Raw genomic sequence first — 6,454 nt, 5'->3', positions numbered from 1 at the left:
GTGTCAATAGAGAGTATGCGAGTGACATCATCATCAAACCCGGAAGTTAAGCGGGAACGCCTACTGAGTGTCAAAAAAAGTACTTTCTGGCCATGACACATCCAAACAGAATAGTTGTAATTGATTCAATGAAACAACGTTAATAAACGACATTAAACTCACTTTGTCACTCACTTTGCCACTCGATTTGCCATTCACGTTATGCATGTGCATACCCTCTATACTGTACTAAAATCTAACACCATGCATTATTATTAATTTGTTTGTTTGGCGCCGCTGTATTGCCGATATAGTGCTTAAGTGGTTTATGTTTTGTATTAAGACATTCTGGGCGGGCACCCATTTTGGTGTCAGCATCATGTTATGCTTTAGCTATTGAAAAATAGCAGATCTACAAGCTCGTAGCGCGCCACCGAGTGGCGCGCTACGAGCTTGTAGGTCTGCTATTTTTGAAAAATCGAAGAACGACTGACATTTTTAGAATCTGATCTCAGGTCAGAATGGGTTCATCAGACCAGTGTGTGTCCAGTGGAAACCTCGTATGAATCTGATCTCAGTTCAGAATGGGTTAAGACATGTAGAGGTGTGAATGGTGACATGGGGCTGCTTTTGGGGAAAATTACATATAGTCTACTCTACACTCTGCAACAGTGTTCTCAACTAATCATCAGGGGACATTGCTACGGGCCAGACGATTTATTTTGTAAAACTTGCTGAATGACATTGTGGTGTCAGTGGTGGTGTCAGTGGTTTTACTTAATTTAAAGGTATCAATGCTGCAATGTAGAAATACTAATGTAGGCCTATACTTAATGTACCAAAAGGGAGAAAGTATTCACTATGCAGAATGTCCCTTTTCAAATAGCAGATCTATGACTATGTTATGGCTATTTATGGCTATGTTGTGGCTATTTTCAGAAATGTAGTTAGGACTGCTAATAGGGCTGAAGTGGCTAATGTATCTTTTATAATAATAAATTACTCTATTGATCTGAATACTACGTTCCCCCCCCCCCCCCCAATGGAAATATACTAGAAAACTGGGACGCATTATGACATTTTTTTTCCACAAATGAGTGAAAAATGGGGGTGACTTGAAAAATGGGGGTCGTCTTATAATCAGAGTCATCTTATATTCGGCACAATACGGTAATAACCCATTCTGACCTGAGATCAGATTCTAAAAATGTCAGTCGTTCTTCGATTTTTCAAAAATAGCAGACCTACAAGCTCGTATCGCGCCATACCTCAAATGTTTACTTAATTACAGTACCTAAGTAAAGGTTACTTTGCACCACTGACAACCAGTGTTCACCTCAGCCAATTGTCAGCGGACGTTGCAACAGGCGGAAACCATTTGTTTGTACAACTTGCTGAATGACATTGTGTGCATGCAGGTGACGCCATGTCCTGAAACTGGTAATTGCATAGACTTCCTAGAATGGGTATGCATGGTACTGTGGCAGCTACCCGTGTTGTTTTCGTCGACTAAAACTAAGACGAAAAATGTTCTTCTGTGGAGACTACCCTGCCCATCAAGAGGAACAAGACCTCTCACATGTCCAGATGTTCTGAGTTAGGGACACAGGACTGACTGTCAATGAACTTGGTGCAGGGCTGGACTGGGACAACAATTCGGCCCGGGCATTTTCGCGTGGATTTGGCACCAGACCGGCCGAACCACCACAACCAGCGCGCAGATAGCAGAAACTCTACCGCCCGCTCCGTCGAGGCACACACAAACAAACAAGCCCCTAATAATACCACCACTTTTACAGAACAACATAAATGATACAAACCAACAGACAACTACACAACCCCTTTGTAGAGGGTTTATTTGTCACTCACTGATACAGGTACAGTGACATTATCATGATGGCACTTTTTTTTACCCCATTCTGACCGGGCACCCATTTTGGTGTTGGCATCATGTCGTGCTTTAGCTATTGAAAAATAGCAGATCTACAAGCTCATATCGCGCCACCGAGTGGCGCGATACGAGCTTGTAGGTCTGCTATTTTTTGAAAAATCAAAGAGCGACTGACATTTTTAGAATCTGATCTCAGGTCAGAATGGGTTCGTCAGACCGGTGTGTGTCCGGCGGAAACCTCATATGAATCTGATCTCAGGTCAGAATGGGTTAAATCATGGCGGCCCCCTACGGTCGCGGCCCACGGGAAAAATGCCCGGTATGCCTTGTGGCCAGTCCAGCCCTGTCTTGGTGTGACAACAGCAGCAGACTAGAGACCCGTGGAAGCAGCTTGTGTCGCAGATCTCGAGGGCACTCGGAGGAGGATGATGATGACTGATGAACACTAATGGAGTATATCAGGGGTGGGACACTTTGACGATGGAGAGGGGGCCACTATATTTCCACACTCACTCCAGAGGGGCCACATTGCATATTATGTCGTAGAAAAAATAACAGACGAGTTTTGAGCTTGTATAGCGGCTATTTTTTTTGCTATATTTGAATTGAAATCCTGAATTATTTTTTATTGGAAATCCTGAAAAGTAACCTTTTTACACGTCACATGTGCCAGGCATTTACAGGGATTCACATTTTAATAATAACCATAATAACCAGGTTTATTTATTAATTTATTTGGGCACGTCAAATGCACAAAGCACATCGAGCATCATTGAAAAACAATTTCTATGCATTTTATCATCATTTTGTATTATCATTTCAAAGTTGCTAATTGTGGACTTGTATCACCTAAATTTGTTGCTATAAGTGTTACTTGGAAGGGTGTGTGGGGGGGGGGGGGGGGGGTGCTGCAAAAAAACTCGAAAAGTTGCTAAATCTATCAAATTATTAAGTTTACAAATCTGGCTAAATAACCATCTTTTCTGAGCCGTTATGGTTTCAACCTTAAGTTTGCATACTTAAATGTAGCAGTCTATGGCTAGGGCAAAAGCTTGACACACAAAAGGACTTCTTCACAGTATAGACGTATGTGCGTGACATCATCATCAAACCAGGAAGTTATGCAGGAACACGCCTACTGAGTGGCAAAAAAACTACTTTCTGGCCTCGATAGCCCCCAGACATCCACACAGAAAAGTCATATCTGATTGCATTAAACAACGTTAACTCACTTTGCATGTTGCTTTGCCACTCGATGTGCCATTCACTTTAAGCATGCGCATACCCTCTATTGTACAAAAAAAAGGTTCTCTTTACTTTGATCAAAAACTGTGTTGCTCCAAAGCTGCTTCACTTCACACTGCCAGCAAACCCCCCCCCCCCCCCCCCCAGACAATATGAGTTGCTAATCAACATGGCAAGGAGCATCCCATTGGCTAAGGCTCATTAATACAATTAACTCAGAACTCTACAGGTCATGTTAACCTCCTAATATAGGAAATAGAGCATGCACCTCCACTCTAGCCCAGGTGCTAGACAAAAGGCAGTACAAGAGAAAAAATAGAGTCTGCAACACTGGTATGAAAAACTCAGCTGCACTGGTTTATTTGACTCTCAAATAAACCTCCTAATATCACACAGGTGCATTGGATAGGACTCGTTAACCCCCACTATGGCCCTTACAACTGAATATAAGAAATTAATTCATTATATTTACGGCAAACAGTTGTTCTTTAGTGGAAGGTTCGATATGAAACATGCAATTATTGAATGAACATGCATTTATAACAGTTACTGTATTGGTGGCCTCAACTGTACTACAGCTTTAGTCCACAAGGGGTCAGGCTTGTCATGCCTAGGTGTCCATGTCACAAGAATTGGTTCTCTCTCTCTCTCTCTCTCTCTTTCTCTCTCTCTCTCTCTCTCTCTCTCTCTCTCTCTCTCTCTCTCTCTCTCTCTCTCTCCTCTCTCTCTCTCTCTCTCTCTCTCTAAAGGCCTGTGTTCAAGATGTTACTTGAGTTAAAGTCCAAACATATGGCATTAATATACTTAAAGTGCCAAAGTAAAAGTGCTCAGATTTAATAGTGCAAACTTTATTGCAAATAAACTATGGTGGCCACAATGTAGATCAGCTATTTTCAAATTAAAAGGACTTGTATTGTATGTTTTTGTACCATTTGGAAATAAAAACGCCTGGGTTTACTAGAGCTGTCAAATAATTGTAGGCCTACAAGGGTAAAAATCAGCCTACAATACTTGTCTCTGAGATTTCAATACTCAGTAAATACAGTAAAGTAAAAGTACCTCAAATTGTACTTAAGTACAGTACTTAAATGTACTTATGGTTATACTTTCCACCACTGATATTTTCAGGATTCAAATTCAAAGGGATCAAAAGCATATAATAGCAGATCTACAAGCTGAAAACGCCTTGCTTCGCGCCGCGTTTCCATCTTGCAGATCTGCTACGTTGGATGCATTTGAGTAGGGCGTCTATTCACGGGGAGAAAAAAGTAAATAAAGTTAAAATATGGAGATAATCAACGATAATCGACATCGACGATGTTCAGTGGTGTAAAGTAACTATAAGTACTTTTGCTTAAGTACAAGTTTGAGGTATCTGTACTTTACTTGAGTAAATGTACTTATGGTTATACACAGGTTATACGCAGGTTATACGCAGGTTGCGCACAGGTGGTGAAAAAACAACCGTGCTGTTTTCATGCTCAAGACGCACCCACAAACCCACCCAGGGTTTGAGGCAGCGGTGGCCGAACGGTTTGCGGAGCGGTCTTGATATCGTGAAGGTCGCTATAGTTCGTATCCCCGGACCGGCACGTTAAAATTACCACCGCTGAAGTGCCCTTGAGCAAGAAGGCATTGAACCCCTACCATGAAATGTTCTATGAGCAGGGCCTGGCTGTAAACAAGTTCTTGAGCTTAGTCCAGTTACCCTGGGTAAACATAGTACCTTTCCTTTCCTTTCCCACCCAGCCACCCACCCACCAACCCACACACATAGCTCCGTAAAGGGAGCGGTTGCACCACTCAAAAAAAGTGAGTACTTTGCATGTGAACAGAGGGGGTGGGAGGGAGGGAGCATGGGAGCTGCAGGAGAGACAAATCTAATGCAACAGTCAATTGGAATCCGCTCCGTGCATGTCGGCCCCTTATAACCGGATACAGCTGTTGCTGGGTGTACGTACGGGCCGGGGGGAAGCCAATGGAACACAGTTGTTGAAAGATAGGAAACGTTAAGCGCTTGCCCCCGTAAACTAAAATAGAGACACCGCGCCGGCCTCGTCCAAGTGCGAACGCTTGCAGTCAGTGACCTCCTTTGTTTTTTTTGTGATTTACAAAAATGATAATATTTTTTGCTGGACCATAATACGTAACATATCTGATCTGGTATTCCCAGGCTCTTGTTTTTTTTTTTTTTTTTATGTTTTTATGTTTTTATCTATTTTTTGTTTAGTTTTATTTATTCTAGGAGTTTTGCCGAGGTTCCGCATGGAAGTGTTTTTAAACAAAACAGACTAACACTATATGTGGTCCCCCAGGTCTCCTTGGCAGGGCTCCAGGGGTCCTCAGGGTTCCAGGGGGTCCTTGGCAGGGTTCCAGGGGGTCCTCAGGGTTCCAGGGGGTCCTTGGCAGGGTTCCAGGGGGTCCTCAGGGTTCCAGGGGGTCCTTGGCAGGGTTCCAGGGGGTCCTCAGGGTCCCAGGGGGTCCTCAGGGTTCCAGGGGGTCCTTGGCAGGGTCCCAGGGGGTCCTCAGGGTTCCAGGGGGTCCTTGGCAGGGTTCCAGGGGGTCCTCAGGGTTCGAGGGGGTCCTCAGCTAAATGTGTCGATATAAGACTTCGATATCACTTTTACAACTTTAACCATATAGGCAAAAAATATTTAGAATTATGCTTGAAGCATTTTAAGAATTATGAGGCACAACATATTTTCATATGGGTGTCCGACCGCGACAACTACACATTAGTTTGGGGGGGGGGGGGGGGGTCCTTGGCGTGAAAGCATATGCGGAAACTGAACAAACAAACAAACTAAAATGTTAAGTTTGTAGGTGTGAAGTGAGGAGGCGAGCGCTGCATGTTAGAATGCATTCCAAATCATGATCTGTGGGATACTGTGTGTTTTTTATTTGGGAGCAAATCCGTTCGTGTAATCATATGTTTTGTTTTTTAAAGATTACTCAACATTTGACATAATAATCCCACAGTAGATTTCTTTTCCCTTCCCTTCCCATAGCTGAGAGTTAAACAGCAAAACCCCGGGTTTAATACATTCTGACCTGAGATCAGATTCATACGAGGTTTCCGCCGGACACACACTGGTCTGATGAACCCATTCTGACCTGAGATCGGATCCTAGAAATGTCAGTCGCTCTTCGATTTTTTCAAAAATAGCAGACCTACAAGCTCGTATCGCGCCACTCGGTGGCGCGATATGAGCTTGTAGATCTGCTATTTTTAAATAGCTAAAGCATAACATGATGCTGACACCAAAATGGGTGCCCGTTCAGAATGGGTTAATACATTCCGGACGGGAACCCCTTTTGATGTTTGTAAGCATTTATGTT

Source organism: Protomyctophum parallelum (assembly GCF_964188405.1).
Source record: "Protomyctophum parallelum genome assembly, chromosome: 20".
In the NCBI taxonomy this organism is placed as follows: Eukaryota; Metazoa; Chordata; class Actinopteri; order Myctophiformes; family Myctophidae; genus Protomyctophum; species Protomyctophum parallelum.
The sequence above is the reverse complement of the archived record's forward strand: the minus strand, read 5'-3'. Positions refer to the sequence as shown.